Source organism: Cupressus sempervirens, chromosome 2 (genome assembly GCF_028749045.1).
Source record: "Cupressus sempervirens isolate cs-2001-9-10 chromosome 2, ASM2874904v1, whole genome shotgun sequence".
Classification (NCBI taxonomy): Eukaryota; Viridiplantae; Streptophyta; class Pinopsida; order Cupressales; family Cupressaceae; genus Cupressus; species Cupressus sempervirens.
Window position 1 is genome coordinate 148927604 of NC_143119.1, and position 12993 is coordinate 148940596.

Here is a 12993-nt window from a genome sequence, read left to right on the forward strand (position 1 = left end):
ATGTATATTAAATACTATTTAATATATATTAAATAATTTAGAGATGGTAATTTTATATTACGTTTTTAAATGAAGAGACTTTAATGATAATGGATTAAGATTTAATTGACATGAAGTCACTATTATAACATTGTTATAATTTGAATTACTATGGTATTATTAATACGTTATATATTATTAACTAAATTATTGATATACCTTAATGGTATTAAGAGTTAACTAATGAAGCTTATGTAAAGTTCTCTAGATCGATTAATAATAGTTTTGATGAGTTTATTATTTATTAATGTTTGTTGGGACTAACAAACTATTAATAAATAATAGTGTAAATAGTTTAAATAGTTATCAATTAATACGATCAGAGTTAATCTAGAGGAGATTAGTTAATGATTGAAGTACTGTAAAATATATTAATCAAATTGAATTGGTTAATAATTTAGAGTATTAATTAATTGAATTATCGTACATAGGAGAAACTTATTTGAGATAATAATACTTGGTATTGAGGATTTATTATAACTTGTTATTATTAAAATAAAATGGGAACATTGTTGAAAGAATGATGAATGTGGTCATTATAGATTTATTAATAAGATTTTCAATATAGCTTGTTATTAAATATTAACAAGTTATTATTATTGAATTATGAATATGAATATTTGTGTACTAAATTATAGATGACTTTTAACTTACAAAATTATAGTTAGTTATTAGTCAACTGATATTAATTGGAATGTTGGCTTGGATATGTAATTATTAATTAAATTAATTAGAGTTAATTAGATTTAATTAATAATCAAGTTATGTAATAGTGTTTTAATTGATATGCTAATATCGATTCCTCTAGCAAAGTTGTGAAGTATTTACATCGAAGTTGATAAGTCGTACTCTCATGACTTGAATAAAGACCTTAGATGTTTTTATGGTGAGACTTAGTATAATTGAATTGAAAACTATTAAATGACAAAAGTCATGGAATCATGTACCTATGTTAATTGGTAAATTAAATTGATCATTTTAATTAAGTTATAATCTTCTTAATCAAAGATTGATAATTGGTTCTTTTATGAATGAATAATGATCCTTTGATTATGTTGAAATGTAGAAGTAACATTAAGGAAGAATTGATCAATTAGTACTATGGATCTTAGCAAGTAAAGCAAATGATTTAATGAGTAAATATTTATCCTTAAGTTATTCTTAGAATGTAATTTTTTAATAATGGAAGGATAATGCTATCGGGGAAACAAATGGGTTGACGTGTAGGTCAAATGATAAATTCTAAACACTTGAAGTATACTTGCAAATAGAAAACAGAAAACCCCTACACATTATTCAACTATGTGAATTTAGTAAACCAAAACATGTGTTTGCATCGTGTATTCTATATGATTCTTGTTTTGAGTTTTGGGTTGACTAGTGTTGACCAGTCCTAAGTTGTTACTAGAGGCTCGGGGGTTATGAGATATGATGACATGTTGATTTTATTTGGTCTCGATCTTTATAAGCCCAACCATGGTAATGTGGTCGTATGCTCTATGAAATGTTTGTATTTACTGATTGTTATTGTTCATCAGTCTTCATATGTGAAGCTAAGAGGTATGTGTATGAGACACTTGAGCTAATCATTTTTGAGTCATCGATTAGTTATCCTTGGATTATTTTCTAGTCGCCATGATGGGACTGAAATATGAATTTATTTCTTGATGGTGTCATGTTGTGACATGTTTGACTCAACCATTTTGGAGTCTTCGATCAGTATGATTTTGAGATATTCTTGGTTGCTTGTTGAGAACCATTTATCTTGAGATATATTTTGGTTATTGAGAACCAATTGATACTTATGATTATCAGTGATGCCTTCAGTTGTCAATAGAGAACTATTGTGATCATGATTTTCTATGGATACTTTTTTAGATGCTCATGGAGATTTGATCATTCTTATCTTAGAGATTTGATGATTCTTATTATGGATACTTGATGCTTTTATGCATATATGATGATTTTATTATGGATTATCTTTTATGATTTTGAGATTTATGATTCCATGAGCTTAGAGTAGGTAATCTACTTGTAGTGTCGAAAAGTGGCTTGCAATGGGGGCCGGGGCCCTAAGTGGCTGCCAGGGTAACTCATTATAAGTTTGGTTAATAAGTGATAACATTTATACACTAAATGAGGATTAAATGAACCTAAAAAGATAATTGTTTTGATGTTCTCGCCCATGCCTTGAGTGCTTGTACAGGCTAGGATGGGAGTAGTGAGAACGCATAGTTGCGACTGTGCATTCCGTAGTATGCCTCGTCAGTATGAGAGGATACTAGTGGCCGCATGAGATCAGTATGGACCCGTAGAGTTTAGCTAACTACAGGGTAACTTGTACGTGATAAATGCGATGACACTTTCCTGCTTGCAGAGTAGGTTTCCTACATGTCTTTGTGTGCCTCTGGAAATTAAATGTCGATTTTGTGTGATGGAACCTTTGAGTTAGTATACTTTTAGGATTCTTGGACTTATAGATATTTGTGCTTCGTGAATTGATATCTTGTTTGGAACTTGAGATTATCTCCTCAGCACGGTGGGAGTGGACCACTTAGGTTCCACGCGGTCGGGTGGTAGTGTATTTTCACTCTTATCATTTGAGATCCGTCTGAGACACCGTGGCTGGAGTATCCTTGGTTGGTAATTATTCTTCATTATGTTTTTGGAGCATTATGATAGATAATATACCTTATGATGGATGTATTTACTGGTATGTTTCTTATATTGATGATTTATTTTACTTGGCATATGTTAGTTGATGATTTATTATGCTTTACTTTGCATGTTAGTAGGATGTTTTAGGAGTGACATTCTTACTATGTTAATACCGATGATCTCTTCGGTGCTTTGGAATGTTATGCACAGAGGGATGCCTAGGATCCATGATGGTCTAATGATGCTATTTACGGTTGGGAGAAACTGTGCACTTAGTTATTTATGTTTGTGATATATGGTTATCTTTTGTGATGGATGTTTATATCTTTTGTGATGATGTATCATGTATGATATGTGGTTTCATTTATGTTATTGCATCATGGATTAATATTAGATGATGATGATGTACTTTATTTACTTGGATGTTTATTCTTTTAAGCTTTTCATACCCTGTGATATGTACAGTGGATGATTGAGCTAAACTAAAATATAATTACAAAAGGACACTTGTATATTGTTTAAGTACATTGGATGTATCATTGTTATTTCATAAGAATGGGATGTTAGATGAATAATTAATTTAGATGTGATACAACGTTAAGAGATCTTTAAAGAATGTAGGCTGTTATGTATATATGTTATGTTTATTTTCATTTGAATTGTTGCTATTGCTTCCACAAATGTTATGAATGGTTTTATCTTTCATGTTTAAAAAAAAAATTGTTTGGCAAACTTAGTAAAATTCTTTGGATCCCTTGGCGGGGCATTACAAAGTAACCACATCAAGTTATCATCAAATTCATGATGAGAAGTAAGTATTACTCTTATTCTCGAGTAAGGTATTTTTTGAAAATGTTTTATTGAAAACCATAGTTTGCAATGGCATCTGGAAGTGAAATTTTAAAGAATAACAATGCACAACTCATAAGGAATGATTACCGACCTCCACCAAATTTTAGAAACACAATTAATATTGAAACAACCCCTATTGATGATGTTGGAGTGTTGCCATCTATTCCACCTAGAGTCTTGACTATGCAAGACATCAGATCATGTTATCAATGTAAGATTGGAGAAATTGGACATTTTGAAATTAGGACAACTTATGATAAGCTATGTGTGGATGAAATTTTGAAAGATGAATTCAAAATCATTACAGATAAAGGGCTGAATCATGCCTTAGATTTTCCCAAAGTATTAAAAAATGAATGGATAATATTGTTCTAAACCAAGTTCACCTCATGAAAATATGGTTGGAAGATAGACCAATCAAGATCAACAAGGAAATCATTCGAAGAGTAATTGGTATCGTACACTGGATCAACCTAAGAGCATAAGGAGTGGTACACAGAATAAAATTAAAAACCTAACCAAGGTGAAGTGAAATGGTCATGGAATGTCAATACACATCATTGAAGATCCACTAATCAATTTTTTTGTTTGTGTGATTGCACACAAGTTTTATTGATCTAGCATATTGAACAATGTGCTATGTATTGCACTTGATTTGGGATACACAATTATAAAGAAAGATCATGCATAAAATCTTGTTGAGCTGCAGTTACAATAACTTACATAGATTATGGAAGTAGTAAGAAAAGCCAAGAACACATCATGTAACTTTGGTTCCCTATTAGTTTGTATATTTTTCTATATACAAAACTATTTTCCTAATGCTGGAATAGTTGCATGGGATAGAAATAGGAATTTTGTAAATCAACTAAATGACCTAATAAAGAGATTGGGAGATAATTTTGAAGTAGTCATGGACAACTATTTTAATGAATTGAAAAACAAAATGAAGAACGAGATGAGAATTCCAAAAACAATTGTAGATAAATATTATGATGAAGTATGTTTCATTATAGACACAAACTTTGTGTATGCACAAAAAATAATATTGAGGGTAGCATAGTTGAGGCCTATGCCCTATGAGGTAAATGTTGATGATATATCAACAACTGTCACTATACTATTGGTAGAAGATATAGATGCTAGTGCTAAGCAATTTGACACATATGAAATAGTTATTGCCAAGCTAACTATAGAAGCTGGCACACCTAATGCATAAAAGTAAAAGAAATAAAAGTTGTTGAGGCTAGTAAAATAGAACAAGGAGAAGGGTAAGGTCAACCCTTAGAGGCCAAAGAAGGAAAAGGAAAAGAGCATGTAGTTGTGAAGCAGATGGCCACAAAGAAAAGGAAGGTTGTGATAATTTCACCAAAGAAAAAGGAAGACCTCTAGAAATATATGCAAGAAATGGTAACACCAACAAGTCCAAAAGGAAAGGTTTTCATCACTAGAAGGAGGATAGACCAACCCACTTCCAAGCTACTACCAGGATGTCCATCAAAGAAGAGAAAGCAAGAAGGTGAGAAAGCACAAACAAAGATGAAGCTAATAGTTGCACAAGAGGAGGAGGAAGAAGAAAAGATAAATTCTAATGAGAACAACAAAATACAAGTGTAAAGAGACTCCTTGTAATGAGTGTAGATCAGGTATGTGATAAATTGATAGAATTAAAAAATATTTTGGCTCTTAAAGACTTACAATATGATTCTTTGAGAAATAAAGACCAAGATAAACTTGAAGAAGCTTTAATGAATATGATGATCAAGTTTACATGTACACCTATGGAAATAGAAATTGGGATTCCTATGGGATTGTACAAAAAAGTGGGTGCCAAATCGAAATGACCATTGACCATAGAGAAGGAAATAAGAGAATCAACATTGGCACAATTTATTCCATATTTGGGAAAGAGAAATATGTCTAAAACCCTTACAGATTCTATTAAGAAATTTATGCCAAGGGGTAGGGCATACAAAGTTTTAAAGAAAAAAGTTCATGAAGTTGAAGAAGCTAGTATTAAATTCTGGAAGGAAGTATTTGGAGTACTTACTCCAATTGTAGAGGTTAGGGAAGGCCAAGATGCTACAAAACTTGAAGATGAAGATGAGCAAGAAGTAGCTATGCTAGCAACAAAAAATGAAGAATTTATTAGTGAAATTGAATTCAAGGATACTGTCACAATTGAAGATGACTTTGGCATCCCTCCACTTAACCAAAATATACTCACGAAAGAGGAAAATCAAGGATTGATGGACTCAAGGAAACTATGTACAACTCCAATTTTGTTACATGTAATTGAATATCCAAATCTTGAAGTTAAAAAGATTGATGATGTTAAAGTCACACTAGTTATAGAGGCTAAAAGTGTTGAACAACTTGGTAAGGCATTGATTGTATATTCACCACCAATGACTTGTATACAAATATTGAAAAAGGAAGCAAAGTCTAAGAAAATTTCAAGCATAAAGACAATAGATGAAGGAATTACATAGAAAGAGCAAGAGGCTACTCATGCTCTCATTCAAATGATGAGTGCAAAGGTTGTAGAACCAACATGAATGACACCTATACAACATGTGATATCTACACTAGTGTAAAAACCAAAGGGGAGATCAAGTGAGAAAGGGAAGCAATTACAACTATCACTGCCGAGTAATACACCCTCAAGATCTCAGGCTATGACTCATAGAGAAGAGGATGATGATGAGTTAGTAGACCTTAATGAGGTAATTGCATTACTTGCATATGATTTGAATAATCTTACTTTATAGAAGATGCAAGTGTAGTGCTATGAAATTAGTGTGTAAAGATTATCAAAGTTTATTTAACATCCACAAACTAAAGAAAATAGCAATATGTATGAAAGGACAAAGGAAACACCATAAAGGAATACAGACCAAGTATGATGAGCACCCCAATTGTGACCTTGATACTTCAATGTGTCCAAATGATGGTGTATGTGTGCTCAAGCATGCTTCAAGCTTCAAGTGATGGGTTATAATTTATCATGAGTGTGTGTGAATGGTTTTAGCAATGGGAGCATGAAGGGATTTTTCCATTATAGAGGGTATTTTGGTAGTTTTTTAGGATCTCAAAATAACATTATAATGTTAGCATAAAAAGTGTTATTTTGTGAGAGGGGAAGGGTCCAATTTATAGGCTAAGGGGTGGTGAGATGGATGACTAGGATGAAAGAATGGAGAAAGGATGGGGGAGTGCTAGGATGCAAGGAAGGGGAAGCACATGGATTGTGCTTCTTCAAATCCATAGCATTGTGAAAAGTGTCACAAGGGGATTGGATGAGGGAAAATGGTCAAAATGGAGGGTCAAATGGAGTTATGAGGGAGAAGGAGTGTGGAAGAGGGATGTAAGAGGTATTAAAGATCCATTAAGCCATGTAAGAGCCTTAAAGTCCTTGGATAAAAATGTAAGAAGGATGGGATAGGACTTTGAATTTGGCTTGGGTTAGAAAGTCTTAACCCTTGTTTAAAGTTGTACACATGTTTAGGAGGGGGACTAGGATTAACTTAGGATGTAAGTGGGTTGACATTAACAAGATAGGTTAGTTAGCTAGCTAAGTGAGGTTATCATGGGTGAATGTGTTCGATTTGGATAATGATAGGGTTTAGGGATGGTTAGGGGTTAGGAATTCATTTATTTAATGATTTTTTTTAATAAAAGGGGATGTGGGATTAAATTAAATGGGTATATTACAATTATTTAATTTAATAGAGGGACATGAATTTAATTGATAGTTTGACTTTGGGTTGTCATTTTATTTTATCAATTGGACTATAGTTAATTAAATAAATTAATAGGGATTTAATTGATAATTTGACTTTGGGTTGTCATTTGATTTTATCTATTAGACTATAGTTAAATAAATAAACTAGGGGATGATGATTAATTAATTAAATATTAAATATTTAATCAATAACATCCTAGAAGATGATTAATTAAGATTACTTAGTGATGTAATTGAATTTAGGTGTCTACAACAAGAACTACAAATCTTGCTGAGTCAAAAGGCCAAACAAGAACATCTGAAGAAAGAATAGAAGAGAAGATGGGTATTACATACTATCAAAGAGATTTTCATAGATGCTTTTGGTATTACAAATGTAAATCATCAGCATACAATTTTGGATCAACTAGTATATGTGGGTGACCACAAGAAGTTGGGTCGCAATTTCACGAAAGTCAAATCCGTGGAATTGTACTTCTCAGAAATGGGTACCCAATTTTTCTAGAATTGGGTACCCATTTCTAAATTCATGCTTCGGGAACTCGAGCTAGGATTTAAAAATCGAGTACCTGATTTTTAAAACTTGGATCGAGTGCCCGAGGCACTTAAAAATCGGGCACCAGATTGCTTTATAAATCGGGTACCCAATTTTAAAAATAATATAACCCTCGATTTTGGCATTTTTGAAATCATTTTCATGACTTCAAAAATGGGAGCTCAATTTTCAGCTTTAACGACCACCCCCTGTTGCTGGTCTTCGATATACCAGGTATTTTAATATGTTTTCTACTATTTTACTTAATTTTTTTCAGTTTTACATTTTATATGTACGTCAATTTTTTTTTTTTTCTAGTTTTAATATACATAAAGTTGTAAATTTACATTGTTAATGAGTATATGTTTAGATTATTGTATTTGTTAACTAAAATATCGTTTCGTAAATGTTCATTTAATTTTTTTTTATTTTAGATGTTTTGAAATGTATTTAATTTATGTATTTATTACAATGTTGAATGATTAGATTATATGTAAATTCATTGTTTAAACTTGTAATTACAAATAAATATAACCTCAACCTAGAACCATATAACCTTGACCTAAATTCATTGTTTAAACTGTAACATCGACCTAAATTCATTTTTTAAACTATAACCTCGACCTAACCATATATAGTTATGTACAATAAAACCCTAAACATATATAACTAAGTACTTAATCACGTAACACCCCGCCAAGGGATCCAAACACAAAACTTAGTATTTAATAATTTTACTTAAATTGTATTATACTTTGTGTCATGGATAAAAAATGGATGATGTAAACTATTTTATAAATGTATATTCTTTCAGCCTTTCATACCCTGTGACATGTACAATGGATGATTGTGCATTCCGAATTAATTTGCTAAGTGGCATTCAGAACAAATGTATATTCTTTAAATAGATTGAACTCAAGTAGTTATTCTTTCATGTGGATGTGTTATTTATTTTACTTTTAGTACTTATAATTATTTAACTTTGAAATGTAAATGTGCTCGTTAAGGAAGTAATCTCTTATGTTTTTTATAAATGTAAATTATTGTATGTATGTTATTGCTTGCTTAGTAAAACTTTTGATTGGTTCTTTGGATCCCTTGGCTGGACATCATTTAGGATTAACTATAATCTCAATTTTAACCAAAAGTCTAGATCATAACCCTTACTGTCATCCTAACCATAATCTTAATTTTCTAAAACCTACACTAGGTAATATATAAATAATTAAATAACTAGATCCTAAGAACCAAGTACTAATTTTATAAATGTCAAACCAAAATTGTAACCTTATTTATGATAAACTAAATTATCCTAGAGGAGCATCATATCTACATCTACATGTCATACATGTGAATCTAAAAATATTTACACATCTAATTACATCATTTATTGCATAGGAAGGATTAAAAAATTTCATTATGTTATCCATGCATATCATATCAAAAGAATCATATAGAGATATGTCATTGACTACATCCATCATAGATAATCAAGAAGAGTATTTAGGTAAATTTATATATTACACTATATTATAAGAAAAGAAAAACACCACATAGGAGCATCTCATGTATAAGCTAAAAAAATTTACCATGATACATGTAATGAGATCAAATAATATTTGTAAGATTCAGTGCATATACTATCAATGTATGGGGGTGATATAATCAAAATATCAAAAAATGAGTGATATCAAAGTATTATATCTTAATATAACACTAAAATAAACTAACCCCTGGGTAACCCTAAACCAAATAGAATATCAAACGAGATTGAAAGCTAACCCTAGCCCTTAACTAATTAATATTATACTTATAAACCAAATTAAATTAAACCATGATAATAAACCTAATTATATATCCCAACAAGTTAATAGTACAAACCAAATTTAACCTTGAATCCTTTCCCCAACCATTAACCAAATTGAACCCTTACCCTAAGATTGAACCAAGTTAAACATTGACCTTAAGACTAAACCAAATCACCCTAAACTTAAACCTAACTCAATAATATAGTCAACACTTTAAAACAAAATTTAAACCTAACATTTTTGAATTAATGTTAGTTTTTTATCTAAAAGCTCTAACTATAATTCTATATCTAAAACCAAATTTAGCACTTTGAAACTTAATTCAATTTATTAACTCTTGTCCTAATTGAAACCTAAGCATAAAACTAATCAAACAGTTAACCAAAATTGAACCCTAATCCTAAAACTAATTAAACATTGATATCAAGGTCTCAAAATGATACATCATAAAAAAATTAGAAGAGAAGAACGAATCAGGCATCTAATTAAATAACCCTCCCTCACCATCAAGAGGTGGAGGTGGAACATCAATGCGAGTAGGAGGGACTACACCCTTGGATGCCTAAGAATATATCTATAGAAGTGAATAACTTGTCTTTCCACTAGATGCCTAAACCTTTATATCTTAAGTGAGTATTCATCATATTAGTAAACCTTGCTAGCTTAGATGAACACCTATGTATAGACTATCACCTGGTACTGTGCTACTCTCAATATTCTCTAGAGTCCCCTAATGACATCTTCTTATGTGGGCTCTCCTTTGGCTTCCTACTCCAGAGGCCCATGAGAAAACATCAATAATTTAATTTAAAAAATAAAATTAAAAAAAAGGGGCATTGATTCATTAATTAATCCTAACATAATTAATCAAATCAAGTTTTTAAATCCTATGGCTAGAACTATTAATTAAATGCATTAATTAAAATGATCAACTATCCATATCATCACTAATGGAAAATGAAATTAATTCCCACCGATAAAGCTTAATCATGTATTGATCAATCAAGGATTCAACCTTCACCACTCATGGAGAATGAATCCAAACCATTGAACTCCCAGAGATTTCTATAAGTGTGCCATCAACTCAAGCTTTTGAGATATCTACATTTTTTGTAATAGGGTTATGCAAATCATTCTAGGCGATTTGCAAGTGCTTCTGAGTGAATTATGGGCATTTTCAAGAGCTAATCCATATTACAAGATCATAATCTCATTACACTTTAAAGCTTTCTAGCATCATGTAGGATTTATTTAGTGTGACTTGAGTTCACATGATTACATCCATTTTATGATTGCATGCGCCTAATTTACAAAATATTAAACCTTGACATTAACTTTTAAATTCTAATTATGTCAAGTCAAAACCCTTATCCTAAACCTTTATATCCTAAATTCTTAACCCTTAGACTAACTAAGTTATCCTAAATGGTAAACCTTTATCCTAAAAATAATCATAAATGCTAAGCCCTTCTCCTAATTCTAGATAAAATTATTAAGCTTAAATGTTAAACCCTAATCTTTACCTTAACTATGATTTACATGTATAAGGTTAGGGTTTAACATTTAACATTTAATCTATTAGGATCTAGTATGAGGATTTGTATTCAATTCTAGAAAATAAATAGGATCTAAACTATTTTAATTTAGATTTTATAAGTATATTTAGATTTATGATTAAGGTTTATAATTAAGGTTTATGAGTAAGGTTTATAATTAAGGTTTATATCCAGCAACTCATTAAAACACCTTAAGAAAAATGATAATTTATGAAGTTTAAGTATTTATGATTAGAATTAGGATTATGATTAGAATTAGGATTATTATATGGTTAGGGATAGGGTTAATGTATTAGTTCATTAGGACATGATCTAGACTTATAGTTTGCATTAAAAAGAGGATACTATTTAGGATTCAAACTATAATCATAAATAATTTATGTAAATCATAATTCTATCTCTAAGCTTTCATTCTAATTGTAACCTTAACTCTCATCTTAACGCCATCTATTAGATATCCTTTAAACAATAGGACTATAACAAATATCCAAAACCTAAATATAATTCTAACTAAAACCATAATCCTAGCTAAGTTCCCTAACATTAAAGGACCATAATCATTATAATAATCTTAAGCTTAGCCATCATGAAAACCGTAAACATAACAAAATTGTAAACCATAACCTTGCCATAATCTTAACTTTGTTTAATCCTGAGATGAACATATAATCCATAATGAGAATACAATCCCCCAGTGTCACAAAATAAGTGCACATGAAAGCAAAATTAGCTAGGTGGCTCCTGTTTGAAGAAAAGAAACCTTGAACTAACCTAGATATAGTTTTTTGGAGTATTATTTTATGATTAGACTTAAATTCAGTATTTAATGTTCAATTTGACTTAACTGTTTAAATTTATTTATTTAATTGATATGATTTTAATAAAGATATGTGCATTTATATCTAGTTGATATTTTAGATTTAAATTTTATTACATAGTAATTTTGTCATTTTTTATGTTGTTTAAATATATATGCAGATTATATTTGATGGACCCACTGCCACCCTCTCTCCCTCCCACACCCCCACCTTCGCCCCCTCCATCTCCACCTCCACCTCCACCTCCACCACCCACCGCAGATGAGCTCCATGAGAGCATGAGGTGTAACCTTAACAACCTCATGCATGATATAGAGGCTATCTGACATGAGACCTACCACCCTCCTCACCTACTACATCTTGTAGATAGCATGCAAGGCATGATTCACTCCATACATCATTTAGATTCTGACATTGATTCATTTGGATCATGGAGGGAAAGCATGCATGCCTTCTATTCTGACGGCTTATCATACAGATAGGTTCATAACCTCAATATAGGTAAAGGGAATTTTAAAAGTTATTTTGTAAACCCTAAGATGGGTGAGGAAATTAATGAGAAGAAGCCTCACATTTCCATTAGGTGGTGTACACATCCATGTATAGCAGCACATTTTTGGGAGTGTTGGTGGATGGTATTTGACCATCCACCACACACTAACCATGAGGTGCCCATGTACTTCCTTAGGAAGCTATGGGCTGAGTTTGAATTGGGTTTGAAACCCAATTATTTTGATATGAAAGCATTTTAGGGGGTTGGTGGAGGGATGCCTTAGGATAGGCCTGGGGCAAATTTGAGTGATAGAACGAGAAATCATAGGTGAGCTCAGCCCCTTGTACCTCTTCCTGGGCCTGTTGTGCTTGCTCCTCACTATCATTGAGTAGTTTCATTTTCTCTTACCCATTTGAGTTCCCTTTTGGGAAATTTAGTACAACAGTGGACGTAGGTGACACATGCTCCTCCACTTGGACATATCTGTAC